This window comes from Rousettus aegyptiacus, unplaced genomic scaffold, assembly GCF_014176215.1.
Source record: "Rousettus aegyptiacus isolate mRouAeg1 unplaced genomic scaffold, mRouAeg1.p scaffold_m13_p_8, whole genome shotgun sequence".
Classification (NCBI taxonomy): domain Eukaryota; kingdom Metazoa; phylum Chordata; class Mammalia; order Chiroptera; family Pteropodidae; genus Rousettus; species Rousettus aegyptiacus.
Genome location: NW_023416311.1, coordinates 62,491,381 through 62,517,113, shown reverse-complemented (window position 1 = coordinate 62,517,113; position 25,733 = coordinate 62,491,381). Strand labels below are relative to the sequence as shown.

The 25,733-nt window shown below is 32.6% G+C and overlaps 1 long non-coding RNA gene across 1 annotated transcript in view; it reads right to left on the bottom strand.

The window, feature by feature from the left end:
* LOC118606659 overlaps positions 1-25,355 on the bottom strand; it is a 144,772-nt gene extending 119,417 nt beyond the window's left edge. The window contains exons 1-2 of the long non-coding RNA XR_004952571.1: positions 25,230-25,355; positions 25,003-25,066 (exon numbers count right to left, since the gene is read on the bottom strand). This is a non-coding gene — a long non-coding RNA (uncharacterized LOC118606659). The remainder of the gene's footprint in view (positions 1-25,002; positions 25,067-25,229) is intronic.
* Between the last annotated feature and the right edge of the window lie 378 nt (positions 25,356-25,733).

Genomic DNA, 25,733 nt, shown 5'->3' with positions numbered 1-25,733 from the left:
ATTGTAGCTATGTGTATGAGATTGCACAGCAATTAAAAATGAGATGGAAAGAATCCTAAGGACTCCAAAGTGAAAAAAGTCAAATTGAGTGGTAGGGTAGAGAAAAATGAACCTATCATTTTCTTTGGAGGGCTCTTTGTCCTAAACTCAGCTGCTAAATTTTCGAACCTAGGCAGTTCAAAATCAAATGCCTCAAAGCAAATTTATAATCTCTTTCCCAAATTCAGCTTTTTATCTAGTTTTATTACTCTATTTTAGAGAAAGGCACTACTCATTTCCTTACAGAAGCCAGAGATCTAAGTGTCATCACTTTAACTGGCTGTCCAACACTCCCTAGAGACGATTCATTACTAATATCTGGGCTATCTGATTGGAATATTTCTCAAAAATATCCCCTATGGAATGTAGCCACACATTTTATGCTCCTTTGATGCTACAAACCTGAGTCTCACTGATTTAATGAATACTATTAGCTTCATTAAACATATGGGTATTCTTTGTTCTCGGCAAAGAAGGTGGTTACCTAGCCAATCCTCTCTCAGCCTTGCTTCCTTAAACAAAAACAAAACAAAAAAAAACATAACAGAAACACAATTTTCCTTAGCTGTTCATTCATGCCCCTCCAAAGAAGGTGACTATCACCAAGATTCTAGGTATCTAGATTAATCTCAATCAGTCACAGTAGTGTCATTCTTTCCTCAATTGCATGAATTTACCAATAGCATGCATTCAAATTCTGGCCAATGAATTAGGATGACCTAAGACATCCTTAAGAAAGATTCTGCTAAGAAAGATATTAAAGTAGAAAGACCTCTGTATGTGATTTTTTTCATTTCAACTGCTTTATATATTATTATATAAAGGGATTTTGTACATGTGCACTCTATATTCTCTTCATCTCTCTCTCTATACACACACATATACACATGCAGACAGTGGGGTTAGAACCATATTCTTTAATTTCATTTTTATATATCTCTAGGTATATGTTTTATACTTTAAAACCAATTCTAAAATTAATTTTTATTCAGTTTCCACATGTTATCTGTCTTAAAGGAATACCACAAATATTCTGTATATTCCTATCTCTGTATGTTGTTCTGCCTGGAAATAGTGCCCAAAATAGCATGATGATGACACTGATTTAAGACATGCTCTTACTTTTAGAACTGAATTTCTTATTTGTAATACAATAAATTTGCTTTTTTAAAAGAAAGTTTGAACTGGGATTTTCAATTACTTAGAGCCAAGAGCATTCTGATATCTTCTCTTAATAAACCAAATTTTATTCAAGTGTGTGTCCTGGTTTTCCCTCCCCCATCTGACACTATTATTGAATTGTACTCAGGGTTTCTCTTTGGTCTTTGTTTGAATCTTCTTTGATATTTTACAGGCTGACCTTGGTTCAGGATATGGGTAGTTTTTCTCTTAATACATTATATGATTCTCATTTATTTTTCAAGATGTAGTTCAGATATCTTTCTTATACTCCTGTGATGCTTTACCCAATTTCAGGCAGCTGGTTTTCACTCCTCATATTGTAATTCAGCTGCAAATATTCTATTTCTTTATTCACAAAGTGTTATATTTTCATTTCTTTTTATTTTCAGGATATTTATTTTAATCTAGCTCCACAAATGCCAGCATCTAGCACTCTGAGGGATATTCAACCAATATTTTTATGTTCAACCAATATTTTTAAGATTATTAATTATAAAAAGCAACTATTTGAAAAATTATTAATATCTACTAATGGGAGTATGTATAACGATTACACTAAAAATATTTTTGTTTTATCTCAACAAATTAAGTACTAAAAAATAATGAATATGGCTTTAAAAATAGTACCGCCACAAAACAGAGGAAAACTTCTTATAATAAAGAATGCTTTCACAATTGCTGACTTTATGAAAGAGGATAGGAACTGCTATTTGAGAACAGGGCTATTAAGGGACAAGTTAATGTTCCAAAGAAAATTCCTAGGAGGCTGATACAGTCCATTAAAATGAGGGGTATTTGGTCACTTCACTGAATTACTTTGGAGAAAAACTCAGGTCTTGAGTTCTTTCTGAAAGCTAAAAAATTTCAAAGATTGCACAGTACTATTTAAGAATCACTTCAAACATTTTTCTATATAACTAATACATACTTTTACCACATGTAAGAGATTGCTGATATTCACATATTTATTCTTTTTATTTAAAAATCTCAAATAGAAAGAAAGGCTTCCCTATCATGGGGAAGCTTCCATTAAAAAAACAAGGCATGATGACAGCCTATACAATATTTAGGTTTGAGTTTGCTTATTTATAACTACTTTGCTGTGAAATCCAATAGTACTTATCATTAAATTAATATTTTTATACTTAAAAATAGAGCTTACTTAATTATAATAACTAAAAGCTTGTACAGTTTTAAATTCCAAAAGATAGTATATCCATTTCATTGTCGTATACACATATACAATAAATGAAGGAAATATACTGAATAAGTCTAAAGCAAGTCACTATGCAGAGCGCTCCTACGGTATGCAAATAATTATGACAGTTTCCACTATTACATAACATCTGACTAGGAAAAAAAATAACTACGAAATTAATTAAAAATCTTAAACACTATATAATAAAGTGAAACAAAATCCATAGAGTAAGAGTTAGGATCTTAAGGTTATAAATACCTAAGCGACAATTTTTTCATCAAACAGCATGGCTTTCTACACAAATTTGAAGACAATAAATGATAGAACAGTCATATTTCTGATAAAAGTTGAGCTGATTCATTGTTTTTTTTTTTCCAGTATTGCTCATGCAAGTGATGATATATCTCTGGTATCAAGTTAACTATATACTTGTTTTTCAATTTAGTGTCCTAGTATATGAATACTATTTACAATGCATTTTATGGCTTGTTTTGTTTTGTTTTATTATCACCTTTATTTCCCTGTCTTTCCCTTAGATAACAATCTGCTCTGTTATATGTTAATATAAGGCAAGGTTGCAGCAGAGCTGAAAGCACATACAGATGTATGTAATGATGTGTAATGTGCATATATAGTATCATGTAATAATTATATTGCATATACATGTACTATGTATATAATGCATAAATATAACATACATGAAATGATTATTATTTACTGATTATCTTCCCAAATATAATGCACAAGCCTTAAGAGGAGAATCTGTGGATTTTATTTACATATACATACTGAATATCACACATCCTAGTGTTGAATTCATCATAGATACTCTGTAAATACTGTTTAATTTGAACAAAGGATTAGTATATAACAGTTTTTTGTTATGACATTGAGCAGCAGAATCAACTCTGTTTTCACATATAGCCCATGTCTATCTTAATTATGCTATAGTTTTATCTTCTCATAGTTATAAAGGGAATTTAAGATGTCTTTTTATTATAAGAATTTCTATTATCTTGCTTCCAGCAATAAATCAAGTCAAATGAGTAGATCTACTTAAAATTGAAAGTACAAAATACAGACATACTAAAGAACCTTACTAGGGCCAATTTTTTAACCAACATAATTTTGATAGCAAGAATAATTTGGAAAAAAATGTAGAATATTTCAAAGATCTTGATTTAAATACCCATTAACAATATTACTAGAATAACTATAACTACACACACACACACACACACACACACACTAGTAGGCTACTCATCTCCTCCATTCCTATTGACATAGTAATTAATTAGACACTGAAAAATATTCTGCTAGCTGAGTCATTCTTATTACCAGTAGATATGAGCACCTTGATTTTGGCAGTAAAGTGTTGCCACATAGCCTCTCCTATTCTGGGAACCAATAATAACATTTAATTCAAGAAACCCATTATCCCAAATGGTCATATTTAGCCTACACAGGAGAGTAAATAGAGGGCTTTTCAAGGATGTGGATGCTCCCTTCATTTATGAATTTTTAATGCCTCATTGAAAAGGACTGTCTTCTGTCCCTTCATATAGAACACTGTGGGTATGCAGGTCATATATCACGACTCTCACATTATTATATGTTTAAGCCCTTGGATTCCTTCCTTCATAGCATACCAGGTAAGCTCTACCATCTCGAGCTCATTAAATCTGGGCAACACTGAATCCAAGTTTCAGTCAACCAAATAATAAACCACCTGAGTCATCCTCAGTACACAAGATAATGCACTAAATTCAGAATCTCTAATAAGTTCACTTACATAAATAGTATTTGTTTACTCCTTCATCTAACATATTCGCCAGATATAATATTAAAGTCTTGAAATTCTTTTGGTATTTAAGGTATTTCCTTCTGGGTCATAGTGTGAATCTTTCCCCTTAAAACACTGTGAGATTTGACACTAGTTGTGGGTCTAACTGTAAAAGGGAGTGATTATGTTATATCTTAAGTAGAACTGGCATCCATCCCCTCCAACGGACATAGGATTTGCAAGCAAAGAAAGTCCAGTCTCCTCAGACGCAGGACAATCTACTTTTACTGACAAGTGAAGCTCAGAGCGACAGAGAAGATGAAGATTGTCCGCTTTGCCTAGGTTCACCAGATGTTCTCATTCCTAGTTTTTCTCTTTTCCAATCTATGCTCTAACTGGTGGTAACAAATTCAACTAAAAACATGACTTAGTATGTCACACAATTACATTTTTTTCTTTGATTTCTATCTTTACATTTTGTCTTTAATTTTCCAGCAATGTCATACTGGTAGCCTCTCAAGAAAGTGCTCTATTTTCATACTGTGACTAGAGCTGTGAGTGAAAGGGCCTGAGATTGTCACTTGCGTTCTATAAGTCTTGCAGTGCACACAGATAAATCTATCTCATACATCAGTTTTCACAGGTTCCTGTAGTCATCACTGCCTCCATAACAGTCAAGTGAGTAGTCATTAGACTTCCAAGTCACTTGCTTTAATTGGAATATCATCACAATAAAACACTGATGATTAATTATTATGTCATGGAATGTCCTAGATTATTAGTATCCCATTTTTAACTACCAAAGAAATTAGCAATGTGTCAAAATCCAAGGATCCAACAAAAGCAATCCCCAAATCTCATCTCTGTGGGTCTACCTCCTGGGGCTACTATTACTACCAATTCTATATCAGGCGGAATCCTGTGGAGAGATAGAAACTATACCGCACATTTCAACAGAGAGAGTTTATAAGATTTGTTAACTACTAACAGAGATTAACTAGTATGTGTAAACAGAACTCATTGTAGCATTATCTACAGTAGCCAGAATATATATATACACACACACGTGTATACACACACACACACACATACGTGTGTGTGTGTGTATGGAAGCAACATAGGCATCCATCAATAGATGAATGGATAAAGAAGATGTGGTGTGTGTGTGTGTAAAACACCATTCAATTACAATGGAAAATTACGCAGCAATAAAAAGAATAAGATCTTACTGTTTGCAACGACAATGGATACAGAGGGTATTATGCTAAATGAAATAAGTCAGGCAGAGAAAGATAAATATCATATGCTTTCACTCATATATGGAACCTAAAATCAAAGCAAAACAAAACAAAAACAGATTTACAGTAACAGAGACCACAGGAATGGTTACCAGAAGAAAGCAGGTAGGGGGATTGGTGAATAGGGGAAAGTGAATATAGTCAATAATACTGTGGTAAATTTACATGGTGACAGTTGGTGACAGATAATTACTAGAATTAATAGGGTGATCACATCATAATATATAAAAATGTCAAATCACTATACTGTACACCTGAAACTAATATAACCAATGTAAGACTATACACCAAATAAAATAAATATTTAAAAAATAAAGAAATATCAGATGTAGGGAACTGCATTATCAATATGGCTGAAGTTGAATACTCAAACACTAAAAGAAGGGAAATCTTTAAAGAAATTTCTCTATATATGGCTTAGATTCAGATCTCACTAGAGGTGATGAGTCTAGAGCTACTCAGTGGCAGAAAAGTCTGCTGTGGTTATACAGGCAGAAGTAGGCAAACAGGAAACTGCCTGCTGAGGTATCAATAAAACTCTGCAGGAATCATCCATAGGCTTGCTGCTGAGCTAATGAGAAGATGCTTGCATAACTTATTGGTAAGCTGCTACGGTTGGTAGTGCAGTGAACCTCACTGCAAGTTAGCATCATTGGATATTCAGTATGCTGCTCAACCATGTCAGCTAGCAAATGAGAAATGTTCAAAGATTCTAGCTCCCATTTCATAAGCAGAACAATATACAAGAGATTTGGAGCTGAGAGGCAGTCAGTATATTGTTAAGTGGCACAGAAGCAGACCCAAAGTTGATCCCTATTTTAGAACTGACAGAAACTTTTAAATAATAATGATTAAATATGTTAAAGAAAAAGGTGGAAAAGTTAGAAACTATGTACACATTGATGAAAAATTACAGAAGTAACAAAGAAAGTATTTTCAAAAACCATATGCAATCTAAAAATAATTCATTTTAAAGTGATATCATGGTCTACTGAATAGACAACAGAAAAAGTAGAATATCGTTTCAATGAACTTGAAGACAAGTCAATAAAAATTATCTGTAATGAAATGAACAAACAAATGAAAATATGAAGAAGGAATGCAAAAAAAACACGGGCAATAGGTGGGATCATATCAAGTGGTAAAAATATAGAATTTTTTTTTTCAAAAGACAGAGAATTTTACTAAAGATATATTTGAAAATGTAATAGCTAAGAGTTTTTTCAGTACTTCTAAAATGTCGATTCCCTTCAAATTAGTTGATAAATTTACTCTAACACAATGCAATGTCGGTAGAATTTTTATGAACATTTTCTCAGAATAAATTCAAAATTTATATGAAAATGTAAAAATTTATAATAGCAAAAGCAATCTTAAAAATAAAACAATTGGGATAATTATTACTTAATTACAAGACTTATTATATAGCTACAATAACTAAGAAATATAATTAGAATAAGACAAAATACAGAAATACACTTAGACAACTGATTATTGATGGAAGAACTGCATCAATTCAAGAGATACAAAAATCTTTTTAACAATGGTAATGAAAAACTGCACAACTGTATGTATTAAAATAAATCTTAATTTCTATCAAAGTATATGCCCAGAAATTAATATGAGATGAATTATGGGTATAAATGAAAAAGTTAGAAATATAAAGCTTCTAGAAAGAAACATAGAAAGATATTTTCTCGATTTTGAGTGAGTAAAAAATTAATTGATGAAACAAAAATTATAATATAAATACTTCATATATGAGAATTGATAAAAATTTTCTCTGCTAATTGAAAAAGAAATGAAATTATATGTCCACATAATAACTTATACAAGAATGTAAATGAAGCAAATCTGAAACAATGTAAGCATCCATAAACAAAAGAAAGAATAATGTATTGTATGTTATATGTTCAACTATCTACAGGAATGGACTGATGATACACAAAAATATGGATCAAGTTCCAAAAATATTACATTGATCAAAAGAAGCCAGGCACAAAGGTTCTACATGATTCTATTCTACACATACGTAGATCATGAACAGGTTAAGTTAAATAACAGAGTGTGGTTGCCTCTTGGGGCAGGGAAACGGAACTGATTAAAATGTGGTATGAGGGAACTTTATAGGGTAAGAAAGTGGTTTATATTTTATTTTGCATAGTAGTTACAAGAATTAAACAATTTTTCAAACTTCACTTACTCATTAAACCAACTCAAGAAATTTATTTTATTTTATGTAAATTTTACTTCGATGAAAAAAGAAAACATGCACAAATCAATAAAAAATAAAAAATACTGAAAACCCCAAACTTCACTCATATGAAATATTTCTCTCTGCATTTCCCTGACTATAACCTCTAATAAGCAGTTCCCCAATTTGAAAAATGGGATATAGTCAGATTCTACCTTTCCTTTGTTTCAACTTTTTGTCTTTTTCATATTTGCTGATTAAGGTTCTAACATTTACAAAATAGTGAAAGGAAGAAATGGTAGAGAAATGAGAAAAATTTTACTTGACTGCTTGAGTTTTTCACTCAACATGGAAAATGTTTCAGCTAATACCTTTTTTTTTTTTTTTTTTTTTTTTTTAGCCATAGGTATTTCTGTGTATTCTCTCAAGATAACCTAGCTTAGACACTACATACTCCTTAGGCTTCATCTTGATATCCTGGTTTATGTGGCCATGCTCTTCACTCATACTCACAATATTCTAAGCAGGCTGTAAGACAGACCCAACCATGAAACTAAAAGTACCAACCAGGGAGAATCCATCGTGGTTATGTCGGTAGGAGATTTACAATGCTATATCCTTGTTTCTCTCCTTACTTTTCTTAATATTTTACTCCTCCAAATTAAAAAAAAAATCTAATGTCATCCTGATATCAGTCATTTACATATATATTTTTTTAAATCTTAGCTTTCCTTGACATTTTGCATTGGAAGCCTTTTACCAGGAGCTATAATATCTGACTAGTAATTGGATAGACATCACTCCAACGATTACAAGTTTACAATTCAGTAGTACTTAGTAATAGTTATTATGGACTGAATTCTTGTGTTCACTCAAAATTCATATGTTGAAGCCTCAACTCCCAAATGTGACCTTATTTGGAGACAGAACATTTAAGGAGGTATATAAGGTTAAATGGGGTCGTAAGTGCGGAGCCCTGTTCTGACAGGATTAGTTTCCATATAAGTAGAGACATTGGAGTTCTTTCTCCGCACAAATGCACATATGCACACAGGAATGCTCTGTGAGGTCCTAGGGATAACGTAAATGTCTGCAAGTCAGGAAAAATACCTTACGAGAAACTAAATCAACTGAGACTTTGATCTGCAACCTCTAGCCTCTAAAAGTGAGAGAACATAAATTTCTGTTGTTTAAGCCACCCAGTCTGTGGTATTTTGTTATGGCAGCCCTATAGCTATATAGCACAGCATATACTTTACAATGCTTCTGAAGATACTGCTATGTAGCACCTGTATAATGGTATATAGTGTTGACTTAATATTTTATTTTGACATAATGAGTAAAACAAAGCTCAGAGATTTACACAAGATCACCAAAAGTGGAAACTGGAAGATCTCAATATAGAACTGATATAACTGGGGTAATCTTTAGATTGTGTATATGTGTGTGTGTGTGTTAAAAATTAAATACATATTTATTATTTTTTAAATAAATTATATGATCTTAATATGTTTATAGAACTGGTAAAATATTTGAAATCAGGACTCTCTGGACAGCTCTCTTTATGTATCCATCTTAGCCTCGTAAAACAGTACTTTCCTCACCATTACATGATTTTGTACATAAGAAATTTGGCTTTAAGTAAACATATACCCATTAATCTATAAATTGACTCATTTAATTCTCTACTGTCTCCATAAACTCACATGAGAATTTCTTACTAGAGAGTAAGCTCCATGGGAGCTTTCTGTACATTTGTTTACTATTATAGCCTTAGCTTCTAATAAGGTCTGGGTCAATGAATATTTGATGAACATGTAAAAATTTTAAAAATAAAGAAAACAAAACTAACCAAAAACACACAAAAAAATGTTTCCTCAAGTATTTTAAAATCTTCTAGAGCAGATGAAAGTTTTAAATCCTTTTATGGCCTATAGATGACTTTTCTGTTAAGAAATTAGTTCTTCTCTTATAGTTTACTTATTCTCTTGCCTTCAAACCCCTGTGGGTGGAGATACTTGTTAGTTAAACAAGAGAAGATGCATTACTTTTAATTAAAAGAACATATGTTATAAGATAACCAGTAAGTAAAGCAAAGATAAGATAACAGTAGGCTTGATAGATTACCGGGTCTCACTGAGCAGCCCTTCTTCTTACCTCACTTGCACATTTTTCATGAGCCTAGCATCTAGCCTTGAAGTATGGTCATAAGAGAATCTCAGAGGCTGGTTATTTGATAGTGAGATGGCATACTTATAGATCTTCCCCTGGAAACTCCAATCATTTTTTAGTTTGTGTAAACTTTATAGTTCTTAAAGAGTTTGAAATATGCCCATTCAAAATGACTCCAGACCACTCTTTATTTTAATAGTCCAAGTGTGGGTTTGGCTGTCCCATTTCAACATTGTTTGGGTTATAAGAAAAATATATTTAATGTGTATATATGTATGTATATGTATATGTATATGTATACATATTCAACATGCCATCCACAGAGAAGCAAGGGATCTTCAAAACTTTATGTTCTTGTCTATTACCTTTTACACAGAAATCTCTCTTCAATATCTTTAGACTGACATAAAGAACCATTTCCTTGACATAATCACTCATATGCTAGTAGGTAACCCTGGTTGGACATGCTGTATCAGCTACATAAAATGTCATATGGAAGCATTTTGTGAGTAAAAGGATATGTTTGTACAAAGCTTTTGAAACAGAACATTTTTTGAAAAATAGTAAGCAAATAATATATTATAAAGTAATAATCTTAAAATTAGGGTTCCATGCGACCTGGAGTTACACAAAGACTTTCTAAGGGAACAAAACAATCATTGTCAGACCCTTGATTCTTGTATGAATGCTTGTATAAACTTAACCTTCATGAGAATAAGCTAGTGTTTCTTCTTGTCCTTCCCTTGAGCAGTCTCTCTCATTCATTTTTCAAAAGAAATATTAACCTCTACTTTTTTTAATACTACAAATACAAATTGCTTTATTGCATAAAATTCATTCAGGTCAGAAAAAAAAAAGGGGTGATTCAAAATTTCAATTTAGTGTCTAGAAAGTGAATGCCAGTAATAAATGGTAACAAATATTTTCATATATCATGTGATTTCCAAATTCTTGCTTTCAGTAAATTAAAAGAGTACCTCATAGACCTTTCAATTGATAGATTATTCAAAATATGTGATACTATGTCATGTGATTTTCTGGCAAATGATTCAGGTGTCTAAAGAATTGAGTGACATTGCTTTTTTAACATTCTTTCCACTCATCTACATTTTGTTAGAATGGGTTTATAATTATTTATATACATATAATGTAAAAATAGGAATTATACTGATCCTCAATTATGTCTCAATTGAGCATTTGGTTATATTCATCCACAGACAGTTTTTAAAAGGAAAATAACCCTATGCATCTAAGGCATTTTAAAAACACTTTTAAAACTAATAATTATAATAATGTAAAATAACTTTATGCATTATGTACTTAAAATGATTAGGATATCTTAGGAAAAAGTTAAACTTCAAACCATAGGAGCAAAGAAAAAGTCAAACTTTACACATAGTTTTTGTAATATACTAAAAAGAGCGATTAGTAAAAGGCTTGAAATGTAAATATATTAGAATATAAGGTAGAATAGTAATATAAATTTAAGGAGAAAAAAGATATAAAACAATCCTTAGAGGAGGACATTTTCATATATTTTTAACGATGATACTGAGTATCAAAACATGATTTAATCAATATTTGTATTACGCTACAATTTATAACCTTCGCAAATATGTAAATTTAACTTACAAATGAGAGAAAGGCACTTTCTTTTTCAAAATTCAGGGTTCACCAGAAAAAAAATTATAGGTCACTGATATAAAGCATTCTGTGACAGACACTGCTAATTATTTGTTACTTTGCATTCTTCATGTCTTTCGTGTCATGATATAATTCTTGATTTTACCAAGAATTAATCACCTAGCTAGAGATCCAATTTGTGCTTTCTCATGCATCTAGTTGTGACCATGAAACAAACTGAATATGAGACAACGTGTTATGTGCAACTTCTGCATGGTCACCAAGGGAAATTGCTTGCCTGCTCCTCATTTTCACCCTTTCAAACTCTTTGGGCTGTGACAATAGATGAACAGTCATCTTGTACTCCAAAATGGAAACCACGAGTGAGGAAAGACAGGGAAATCAGCTAACAAGCCCCAGATGGCTCGGCTCTGATTTGAAAAATGATGAAAAAAATAGCTCTCTTATTTAAGCCACAAAAATTGGAAGTGTTTCTTATGCCCAACATCAAATTCTGTACTGTAAATAATGTACATGCTAAGTACAAAAATAAATGGAAAAGCAAAGATCTTTCCAAAGATGTAAAAAATGTCAACACAGTGTAGTGAGTGAATATTTTACTGGATTGTACTGAGCATAATAAACTTGTATCCCAGTCCTACTTTTGACAAGATATGGTCGTTTTCCTTTGGGCATGTGATTTTACTTCTCTAAAGCTATTTACTAAATAAAGGAGATAGATTAGATATCTTTAAGGTTTTACTGCTTAAATTACAGTGCTATTCTTCTTTTCATAGAGAAGACCAGGGAAAGTTTCAAGAGTTGTTATTTAAATTAGGCCTTGAAAGATAATTTAATGGGTGCCCCTGTGAGATCTGAATCACAGAATTAAAAGTATATTCACTGAATACAGCAGCTCAGATGGAAATGCAATGGTTGCTTAATATATTACTGACAATATGAAACCCATTCCTATATTTAAATGATTGCTCGATTCCAACTCTTAACAGATTTTAATATTTAAGAAAAATAATACAAGGCTGACACAGATCATGGCAGTGATCAAGGAGACTAAGTACATTTCATTCTATTAGAAACAAATAAGATCTTGATGACTGAACACGAAAAGATTAGGAATACGAGCTAAAAAATGAGAGGAATGATTCGCAAGTTCATTTAAACAGATAAAATGTCAGTAAGATTTATTAATAAAAATACATTGGCTTTTTAAATTTTGAAGTGCTTTAAATTATGTAAAACTATAAATTATTAAGCAAATTGATATCTGAAATTACTTACAATTTGTGTCAACCACCCAGGGGAAAAAAAAAGGCAAGTTTTAAAAATATAAGAATCCATGATTTACATGATTCTTTGTTAATCACTTTAACATGTTCTTATTGAAATTTTAAACAACATTGTCGATTATTTTTTCATGTTATTAGAGATGATCAAGCTAAAAATTCTAAGTTAAATAACTTCTCTAAATCTTCAAAGCTAGCAAGTTCTAGGGGGGAAGTTTTGTACTCAGGGTTATTAGATTCCAGTTAGCAAACTCTTTTGCTCACAATTACCCTCTTTCCACCTAAATCCATTCTTATCTTTTCTATATCAATGTTACTAAGGAAACCATAAACTGTAAGCAGTTAAAAGATACAATTTTAAGGGTTCTTACAGACACATACCATCAAGACACAGACGTTTCCACCTTCCTCAAAAGAGTCTTCCTAGTCCATCACAGTCCATAACTCTCTTCTCACCCTGGCAGCAAGAAATACTGATCTGTTCCTATCACTATATATTGTTTTATATAAATGGAATCTTGTAGTATATACATTTGTTTTTCTGCATCTTATTTCAGTGAGCATAATGACTTGGGGAAATTTATCCATGTTTTCTGTATCATAGCTATTTCCTTTTTATTGCTGAGAAGTATCCGGTTGTATGGCTATATTATATTTTATTCTTCCATTCACTTATTGATAGACACTTAGATAGTTTTCAGTTTTATTATTAATAAGCTTCTGTACACACTTCGGTACAAGTGTTTGTGTGGATATAGCTTTTATTCCCCTTGGGGAAATATCTAGTAAGGGAAATGTGTGCATCTATGATAGATGCTTAACTTTTCAGGAAACTGACAAAGGGCTTTCCAAAGTGTTGCACCATTTTACATTTCCAACCAGATTGTACTATAGTCTGGCTCCACTACATCTCACCAACACTTGCCGTATTCACTCAATAACTTTAGTCATTCTAATAGATATGTAATAGCATCCCACTGTGGTTTAATTTTAAATTCTATAAAAGTTAAGTGAGGTTGAATATACTTTTTGCGTATAATTGTTTGTATGTCTTTTGACCAAATACTTAACTATTTTAATTGGTTTTTACTTATTACTGAGTATCTATTATATCTATTATATAATTGATATATCTATTACATGTTTTTGTCAAGAACAGGTATTGTAAATATTTTCTACCAATCTGAAACCCATGTTATTGATTTCTTAATGATGACTACTAAAGAACAAACATTTCTAATTTGGATAAATCTGATTTTTATTATTTTTTATGTTTCATGCTTTTCTTGTGTTCTATGAAATCTTTGCTTATCGAAATATGTAAAACTTTTCATTTATGCCTTCTAAGAGTTTTTGTAATTTTTATATTTATTTTTCCAATATATTTCTAATTAACTTTTTGTGTGTGGCTGCATTGATTTTTTATTGCTGCTGTAATAAAATGTCACATAATTTGTAGTTTAATCAATTTAATCTTTATTTTAAAGTTCTGGATGTCAGAAATCTGACAGAACTCAGTGGGTCAAAATCAAGGTTTAGGCAGGACTACATTCCTTTCTGGAGATTCTAAGGAAGAATCTGTTTCCTTGATCCCTTCAGTTGTTAGCAAAATTCAGTTCTTGCAGTTGAAATACTGAACTGAAGTTCCTGTTTCTTTGCAGGCTGTCCGCTGAAGACCACCCTGTGGTAAACGTCTTTCCTGCTTCCATTCTTTGCTTCCTAGACTCAAGCACAACTAAAAATTTCATTATTTAGGGCATTCTTCTGATGCTGGTCTTTGTAAGATCAGAAATAATGGCAAAGAATGATATTCTCTCACTCTAAAATCCACCAAAGTAGATGCAATATAAATATTTTACCGAGTTTTTATAATAATCTCGTTAAATAATGTGTATGGAGACTTCCAAAGCCTTGGTCTCCTGTTTTTTCACTGATGCTAGAAAGTGGAGAAGCTTCCTTGCTATCTTGGTCCTCCAAGTTTCTTTGTCAAGTATAACTGCATATGTCACTCAAGTTTAGCCAATGTGATATAAGAGAAACATATTGGGCAAGGTTGCCAGGAAAGTTTATATAATGCACAAACTCACTTGGCATCTTATTTGACCCTTTATCTTTTGCCCTACTCCATGATTCCTGTGTGGAATATCAAAAGTGGTTTTGATTAAAAGGATTATAGAAGCTACCATCATCCTATGGATGAAAGTTCAAAAGCTAAATTGAAAGAAGAGAAAAGGAACAATATCCTTTTGTGATGTTTTTGCAGCTTGTAAAAGCCCCCAAAGACCTACTTCCAGAATCTGTGTATTAAACAAATAGTTTTCTTATTTACGTCAGTACTAAGCACTCATCTGATTATTGCCATTAAATAAAAACCTAGTTGATACTGTAGGTTAAATCTTTAGCATAAGGCCTGGTACAAATATATGATCTATTTTAGTAGATATTATTATGAATATATCTACCAGTTCAGAAAATTAAAACTATCAAACAAAAATAAACACCTATAATATATTAAAATTAAATTTTTTTCTTAGTAACACATATTTACATCAAATATTTTTGTATAAAATGAACGAAGTGGGACATTAGTCCTTTCCCAATACATACTACCAAAAGAAAAAAAAGCTGCTCCATGAAAATAGGAGCTCACAGGCCCAAATATAACACAAGTAAAGAACGGAAGTACTTTAAAAGAAAAACAGAAACTAGACAACATGTATCTTCTGAAGAAGAATTATTAAAGCAGTGAATAATTTACAATCAATATATTTAAGGAATAAAAGAAAATATTAGCATGTTAGATGCAAATGAAATGAAGAACACAATAGAAGAGATAAATTATGAGATGGAAAAGCTAAAAAGTGAATTTGTGATTGAATAATCATATGGGATAAATTTTACAGAAGACATTGAGAGAGGGGAAAGAGATATAGAAAACAAAACATTAAGAAATACAGAGAATAGAAGCATAACCATCCAAATAGTATGGATATTTTAAAGAGAAAAATAAAAAGAGAGGAAATAGTGTAATATTAATGGAGAATAAATTTCCCAGACTCAGATAAATTTAAAAGACCTCAAATTAAATGGTTCATAGGCTCTCTGCTAAGTGAAAGGAAAAATTTAACCTAAACGTATATTAAAATTATAATACACTGATTAGAAATGAAAAATACTTAACCTTTTAATAAGAAAACTAATTAAGAATGGATGAAGCTATTTGCTAAATATTAAATCAAAACATTAATATCTATAATATACATGGAAGTCCTGCAAATCAACATAAAATAAAAAGCACAACTGAAAATCAGGTGAAAGAAAGAATCAAGATAATTACTGAGAAGGTTTTCTCAAAAAGGCTTATGAAAATATCAAGGCATGCTTAAATTTTAATAGCCATAAAAATGCAATCTAAATAAAAATGAGAAGTCGCTTTACATTTCTTGGATTGGTAAAAATTTAAAAGCTGAAAAATATTACTTTGGGTCAAGAAGCAGGAATATTGAAGATAGCATGGACTGCAGGTGAAAGCACAGGCTGGTAATTTGGAGACCCATCAAGTACTATTTTGTAAAGAGCCTGTCACACAGTATTTTGTCTTTTAAGAACATGCCCCAAAGGCAAATATATTCAGCAATATTCAATACAAAATTATTTTTAATATTGGGGAGTTAAGAAAAAGCTCAGTGTTCACCAATATGAGAGCAGAATGATAAAATATAGTAATTAATATTACAATTATCATGAACAGTTAGAAGCAATGGATTAGTCTTATGCATAGCAATATAGGTGGATTGAAGTTTTAAACATAACACTAAGTGGGAAAAAATGAAAAAAGAGATCTGTAACATGTCATTTACTAGAGTAAATGCATATGAATACAAGACAAAATTTATAATTTACAAGAATATAAACTAAAATCAAATCTTAAATATATTAGAATAACTGCCTAAAGAAAGAGAAGGAAAATAGGAATAGATGATAGAAACAAAAAGGCACAGATAACGGCAATAAGAGCATGGCCTTGCTCAAACCAATATTCATAATATGCTATGATTTGAGAAATAGGATTAATTGAACTTGTGCACTTGAGATCCAAGAGGGAAATTTTAAAGAAAAAGAGCAAATATATTACTTTAACTAAGCAATTACCCCAAATCCTTATTTTTAAGTAAACAGGATAAGACTCCCTATGAAAGCTTATATGGTATTGAAAATTTTGATTTCAATTTATTTTATCATTAATTTACACCCTGGCAATGAGTGAAACTACTCCTTTATGTAAGTTACTGGGAATACTGTGAAGATTCAACAAAGTAATGCATGTGCAATATCTAGCAATTGTCTAAAATGAGCATTCAAAAATACTGAATGTATATAAAATACAATAATGGGACATTAAAATAGAATTAAAACAGTAAAAAAGCAGCTAAATTAAACATTTTTTAAAATTTTGCTTCAAATCATAACCTCTTAACCCTCATTTTATCACTGAAATATCTGACTGGTTCCAACAGATAAACCTCTATAAACAAGGCAAAACTGAAATTATTTCAGAATAAAACTTTTCATCTGTGTTCACTTGTTCTCATCTAATGAAAATTGTCACTTGTATTCTGTGTCATAATATGCTGCATAAAAATCAGTTCTTTGAACAACACATCTCATAGATTTTTGTAAGCAATAGTATAATATGATATTTGTTTGCATGTTTTCTTTTTGTTGTTGTTACTTTGTGTTTCTTTCCTCCTATAATCACTATAAACAGGATTTTGTGGTTTCAAATAGCTTTGCTTTATACCTTCATACCATATTTCTCTTGAAATCACAATACTAGGTAACAAACATGAGACCTGGTGAATATATCTAAAACTCACAGTTAAGAAAATGATAAGCATTAAGAAAAAGTTTGGAAAGGTACACAAGATTACATTAAGTTGCTACATTCAAGAAGTAAACACAACTGAAGCCCTTGAGTAACTCGGTTTGGACCAAAATGAAATATGGTCCAAACTATCTAAATATGACAATTACTCATTTCTCACACAATAGTTCAACAACTCTGGCCTATGCAAGAATATATTGTTAGGAGAACATATTGTTCAGGAACAAATATTGTCTGAGTTATTATTTTTGGTAAACTCCCAGAAACAAAGCATGGTCCACCATCAATTGATGATAGAATGTAAAATGCATTAAGCAAGATGTCAAATGTTCTTAGGCAAACATTTGTGATAAAGACATTTCTCTTTGCCATTCCTCATACTACCTTTGGGAATTCCCTTCTCCTGTTCCATGCATATCTGTACATATCATTCTATTTCTTTAGGTAGTTCCAAACTATTGACATCACACTATTTTCTAAAATAATGTTCTCCAAGGTTAGTCCTAAAAAAACAGGTCCTAGTCTCCATAACAGACCTGATAACAAATCTTAATCCCATTCTATATGATCTGAATATGTTGTTATTTTTTTTTTCTTTTAAGTATCTTTGTTGATATTATATGGACTATATTGATACTCTGCTCTAACTAAGCATTCAGGGCTTTTGGCAGTGACATTCTTCAAGTCCATGAAGATTCCAAGGCGCAATGGGCGGAAATGCAAAAGATATTAAGAGTAGGTTAGAAGAAATTTAATTCTAAATAGTCACTATATTACTGTTCAAGAACAAAAGCTAATACTGTTCACCAAAGAATAAAAGTAACAATCTTGAAAGGTGAAATAGTTTAAGACATTGTCAGAGTATGTGAATTGTTCAACTGAAGATAAACTTAATTGAGTAGTTAATAAGTTTACTCTGTCCCTAATGGCAAAGAAGCCTTCCCTTAGTAAAAATATAGTGGCTCTGAATCTGCCTCAAAATAAAATCTTTTCTCCTGGAAGATTGGGAAAATAAGTGCTCAGAAGTTGGAACTACATTCCCGGTCCTTTTATGTAAGGAGCTGAAAGTGGGATTTCTTGGGTACACTTCACCTTAATTGGTAGAGAGATAGATACCACCTCAGGTTTACAAAGATTAGAAATTTCAAGTTGTAATAGATTTTTGGTAGCTTTAAATTTTGTTTTAAATAATAAACTTATTATAAATTTTGACTTTATAGTACTTGTTCTGACTACCTAATCATTTTAAATTGACAAGCCTTCTTCTCTACCACTGTTCACTCATAAAATTTGTCCTGAATCTTACTAAATTCCTGGGTGAAAATAAGCAAATTAAAAAAAAAAGACATGGGTTAGTCAAAGAAAACCCAAATACCCAAATATACTTGTATATCTGGCATATGTATACATATGTGAGAGAGGTTATAATGTATCAATTTGGCTAGGATAAACTACATTTCCTAGAATTCATTTTCTTGCATGTTTCTGTTTAGAGAACCCACAAGGAAGATTCTTGAGAGATTTGGAAAACAAAAGAGAATCAGCATACTTCTGCAGCACAGATATACATTGCTGCTCATCAGCTAATTCACCTCATTGTTGTGAAGGAGCGGCTGGGCCTGCAATATGCTTTCCTTTCTCAGGATCAACCAACAGCTTCTGTCATGTCCGGGTGAGATGTGTATGTTCACCCCTGTGAAAAAGGGCCCTAACATATGCAAGATAACTTTGTCACCAAGATCAGGGACAATAAGACAAGACTTAGGCCCCAGTGAGATTCCAGCTCTTGCTAGTGGGTCTGCTCTTGATCATCACTTTTCATCTACCTTCTTTTCCTGAATGACTATACTGTGGACTCAACTCTTGCACCAGATGTGGGCACAACAGTTTTACAGGGACTGATTAACTCCTATAATTATGTAAGACCAATTTCCTGTAACAAATGCATTACTGTATATGTAGTTATATCTCCTACTGCTTCTGCTTCTCTGGTTGAACCCTGTTTGATAAAATGTATGTGTTGTGTGTTCTCACAATGATCTTATGAAATAATTTCCTATATCATTCCTATTTTGGAGATGAGGAAACAGAATTGAAGGTTAAAAAACTTATCCAAGTTCACATGGCAAGTAAATACATAATGCAGTCAGGATTAGAACTAGTCCAATAAGTCTTATTTTATATAAAAAGGAAGAAGATACTGATGTTTGCCACAGTAACCCATATAAGTATATAAAGATGATACACAGTAGGTACTCTCAAAATGTCATTTTTCCCTGTCTGGGTGATTTCCTCACAAAATGTCTCAGCTGACAGTGCAAGAATCCTTATCAACTCTAAAGAGCATGCATCTGCTGAACTTGCACAGAATGAACAGGAAACACAGTCAACATTTTGCTTTTGTTATCATTGTACTGTTCTATCAAGGTGAAACAGAAATGAATGATTAATCACTTGCTTACATGTGGCTTTATTTACGAAAGCTCACACAATCAATAATTGATTGCTCTCTGAAAGAAGCAACCCACAGACACAAAATGGCATGTTCCTTCCTTCTGGAAGAAAGAAGACACTTGCTTAATTTTTCTGGAGATAATGAGGTATTTGGGGGGAAGGGGGAAAGGGTGACATTGACTATGGTGACTATCCAATCTTAAGTGGCAGAAGAGCAACAACAACATTTATTCATTTCTAGCTAACATATAAATTAATTTTCGATGGAATTTAATGGCATCCACTACCAGTGACATCATTGTTTTTGGCTTGTTTTCAAATTAGAATTTAACTTCAGCCAGGCTTTTATGGAAACATTGGAAATAAAGAATCTAGAATTTTTAATATGGCCATTGACTCCAATTGTTTTCATGTTCTACCATGTTGATTTTTTCTTAGGCCAACTTAACAATGAGAAGATTTGGGCATTTTTCACTCATCGCTTTTTTGTTTATTTCATTGTCAGGGAAGCATTTAATATAAAGTAGAAATGGGTATGTTTCCCTGATAAAGTCAAGTGAATAATGCCACATTTAGTATGTGATAAAAAAGGAAATCTGGAAGATCATATAGAATGCAAGGGATATAATATAAATTTCTAATAACATCAGCCAATACTAAATGATTTCATAACACTGGAGCAGCTAAGTTGTTTAAGTTCCATGATCTCTGTCCAGACTTTCTTCAGGGGTGAAATGCTACTGGTGATGCAATATTTTCCCAGAAAATTCTCCCTATGTGCTAATGACAGAGTCCCAGAGGATAGGGTTTAGGAGAAGGAAGAAGAAAAGATGAGAGGTGCAGTATAGCAAAAAGGGCAGTTCTTTGGAGTATCAGCCTGCATTCAGACCTTGGCTCTTTCTGTGTCAGACTGCTGCCCATAGTGAGACTTAATCTCAACCCTGTGGTTAACTTTGGAATTAATGGCTGTCCTACTAGCAAGACCAGGAAGATAAAATCTAGGTGGCTATGGCACAGCTTGTTTTTACTACTGCCCTTCCTTAACAACAGAATTTTGACCTACCCTCACAAATCCCATTTCCACAGTTTCAACCCATCATTTCAAGGAGTAAGTTTCATATGATATGGGTCCTTTCTGCCTTATAAGATATTGCATTCCCAGGCCCTGGCACATGATAAGAATAATTATTTACTTAACAAATGAATTAGTTAATTGATTAAAGGAAAGACAAGGCAGTTTTATTTATTTTGTTGCTCATTCATTTTAAAAAGAGTTGACCTATGTTTAACTTTACATCTGGCTCTATTTTTTGAATTAAATATCTGGTTTCACATTTTCACTGTACCCTAAAAAGAGACAACTTAAAATTTGTTTTCAACAATTGATAACCATAATAGGTTAACACTAAGTGGTAACAGAAGTCAAACGGCTACCTCAAAGTGATATGTGAAGGTGGAGCAAAGTATTGTGTATTTTATTACTGTTAGCATACTCTACCCTTATTAAAAAAAAGGAGAGAGAGAGAGAACTCCAGTGCATTGACAAATATGCCCAAATTGGCAATAAAATGTTCAGAAGAAAAACAATGATATGGGTAGAAAGAAGACAAGAGTAATCTTTCCAATGATTTTGGCAGATGTTGGCAGTCCTAAACGTATACTAATTTTCCGATTGATGCTATGTGAACTTCTGGTATTCAGATTGTCATTTTTTCCAAGTTAACTTTTGTCCCCAGATTTGTGTCTGCATGTCTGTAACAACGATATAGTAACAATGATATATTTCAGAATAGCATTGCCTAAATTCCACCTGTAAAAACAGCAGGAAAGCAATATAGTGAGGAACAGAACAGCAGGTAAGATGGTGTTTGTGTAAGTGCCAGCTATGTATTTGTTAAAGCTAATGAGGTGTAAAAGGTAATGTGACTTATCTTCATATTGTCCAGAGTTTGAAGGCATGTTGAGGGGTATATCCTAAGAGAGAAGGATGGAAAATTGCCTAGATTGAGTGAAATCAATGGCCAACAGGAAAGAATGACATTTATTTCCTGAATCTATAATAACCAGGTGCCAAATTAGAAGAGAATGTGTTGGTTTATCTGTGCTCAGAGATGCCAACTGCCATATGTGATAAGGGGACAGTTTATTCTTTTAAATTTTATTTGAATGTCTATCAATGCTGAAGACAGATTTACATGAATGTGTGAAATTTCTCTTTGAAGCTGGGTGGTGAGGAATGCACTGTAATAATTTCCATCTTCAGGAACTGAAGTGCCAAAGTAAAATAAGGTCTATTGAATTTCTTATCATCAGCAAAATCAAGAGATACTGTGAGGACAAATCATAAATATTTTTATCTTTTGTTGGTAACATCAGAAATTATACCTCCCACTGCCTCAATAAGATTCATCTCTGCTTACCCCTCATAAAATCATACTTTATTAATATATATTATGGTAATTGAAACTTAATATTAAAAAAAAACAATGGTTTGAACCCTGTATGTAAGTGTATAACTTTCTAGACATCACCAAGTCACTATTGCGGATTTAATAAAAGTTATCTTAGAGGCAAAATGGTTTGAAAATTCAGACCTCTGTTGATAAGATTTTTTTTGTCTCCTTTTCTAGCTTGTGATTCTTAAATTTCAGCATGCACTTAAACTACGGAAGTTGTTTGTTGTATGCTTTGCATGATTTGAAAATTCTTAATTTTATCCTATATGCATACTTTTTAGCCCAACTCCATCTAAAATGCAGTCTAGGCTATGTGAATCTAGAAAAAAAATGTAAGAATTTTATAACATTTCTAAAATTTTATAATGCGTCCTCACTTTTGTAATGCTAGAAATTATGGAATCAAGCAGTTGCAAGAGATGCAGGTGAGACTCCGAAGTCCAAACGGCAGGCTATCAAAAGTGTGGCTGGAACTCTGTGGCAATGAACTGACGGAGCGCACAGACAGAACTTCGTTCTCTTTCATGCAAGCTTCAGTACTGTTTCTAAGGCCTTTCAACTGATTAAATCAACTCTCCTCCCCAGATCAACAACAAAACAGATTATATTTTTTCCAGGGAGAAAAAATGGATGACTTGTTTGAGAAAGCACATAGAATGAAAAATACATTTTATTTTTCCTCAGATATTTTTGTAATAATCATTTATTCTTTGGAGGACCATGTGAGTGGATATGCATGTTTAAGTTTTAATGGTAGTATGTAAAATTTCAAACATACACTACAACATAGACAATAATACAATGAAGGCCAATGTATTCATCATCCAGCTTCAACAATTATCAACATTTTGTCAATCTAAAATATATTCATACATATTTTTAATCACTAGGATATATTCCTGCCTAGATTTGGTTCTCAATCTATGAAAGGCAAGAGAGAACATAAACTGGCTGAGGAAATAGCAGCATTATGTTTTTCATTTCAACCCAGGGAATAAGCCTATGAGTGAAAAGGTAGCTAGAATAGCCTGCACTGTTATTTTCTTTCTCCTTTAATTTTTTCCCCTAGTGAATGTAGTTGAGTTTTATGACACCACCATTAATTGAGCACATGTAACTTCCCTACCAAATAATATATTAAGGAAATACTAGAGAACAATAGTGAGTAATAATAATCATGGATAGATAGAAGGATAAAAATATCATTTTTTAAGATGTGATTTAAAAGAATATGAAAATAATCTTTTTAATAGTGTAACAAAAATAAGGTTAGTGTTCCATGTGGGAATGAAAGTAAGGTGGGAGAGAATATAAGGAATTTACTTATTTATCCTTTGTAAGTTTTCAGGCTACAGCACAGTTGATGAAATGGTGAAATGCCACATTGCTTCTAGTCAGTGTAGTACTGCTTTAATGTAAAACTCATGCTCAATTGCCATTCTCCTTCTGAAGGTTTAAATGAGCCGATGGAGTCTGAAAAATGTACTGGCAGCTAGTCTAACAGAGTTATGGTGTTAACAGCAGTCAAGATCTCTCTATTTTATACTAGAAATAGGTATGTTAGTGTCCATGGGGAAGGGAGAAAAGACTCCTTAAAATTATTTAGTAACAGAAGTGAATGCCACATGATTATTATCCTTGTCTTAGGGAAATATGCATGATAATGTATTCATTATTGATTCTTTCTCTGTAGGACTTCTGCTTTGGCTCATTGCTCATTTTAAATGGCTCCGTAAGTCACAAGAGTTGTCAGTGCTTCTTCACTTAGCTTTACATCATTTGTTTACAGCATCTGCTCAATAACAGCCTCTTTTATGGATGAGCTCCTATAGATCGTGAGGATTTAATACATAATGCAGGTGTACATTAAATCTGTTACACATATGTCATGACCACAATGGGGTTGTTTGGAGACAACTGTAGATAATTGTGCATTATTTTATTCTGAATCACAAAAGCTTAGCATGGGGCCTGGAACATAGTATGCACTGTGAATGCTTGTTGAATAGATGTATGTGTAAATGAACGAATAAAACAAAAATATAGGAAAAAAACAGCCGATTTTCATATAAAACTCTACACAGTGGCGTGCACTGTTTTCTTCTACCTGAAATTCTAAATAACTTCTTCTTTGCCTAGCTAACCACCCCTCTTCAAGAACTAGCTTCATCTTCATATTTTCCATAAACTTTACTTGAATACTTCATCAAATGTTATTCCATTCCCTGACTAATCCACTGGCAATGTAAAATAACTTAGTGAGAGAAAGAAGATAAACAAACGATAAATTAAATAATCATATTTAAATAGATAAATAAGATCAACACAATACGAAGTATGTACTGTGGTTTACTCTTTAAAATACAATATTTGGATTCATGTTCTGTGCATTAAACAAATAAATAACTACTCACCATGAGAAGTCCCTCCCTAAGCACCTTGTAAACAGGATATACATCAGGTTCTCATGTTGCAAATCTAAAGTTCTCAGTGGAAGAGTAAACAATGTAACATAACATTAATTTATTTATCCATTCAATCTATAACATTTATTGGTATGCTAGAGTCTGGCTAAAAATAGCTTTTACTTCTTGTCTGCCTCTCACCGCCTTTGAGCCGGAGCCATTTGCCCCCATCTTACCTGGCTGGTACTCTGGGGTGTGGCACCACTGCACTTCTAGTGGGGTAGGGAAGTTGCAAGGCTTTCAAGAATTGGGGTTTGCTTGACAGGTGGGCCAGCCAGAAAACTTGTGGATGGGTCTGGAACCAAGGGTCTCAGGCAGCCAGGACGCTCAAGCGTTTCTCCTCCCAGCATTCTCTGGCCGCCTAGAACTCCCGAGATCCCGCGAGATTCCAGATTGGGATCCTGGGGCAAGAGCAGGTTTCAGCAGCAGCGCCCAAGGCCTGATTCCACCGTTTTCTGAGCTGCTCCCAGATACTCAGTGAATCCTAGCCTATCCTCTGCTGCTCTATCAGGACACACACTTACTCCGCACCCCACACACAGGCTCCAACTGCACCCTAATTGTCTTTTTAACTTCCTTGAAAATCCCACACTCCACACATTTGGATCACGAGGTCTGGGCAGGAGGCTTTCCCCATGATGTTCCAAAAATAAAGAAAAAAAGAAAAGAAAAATGGACAC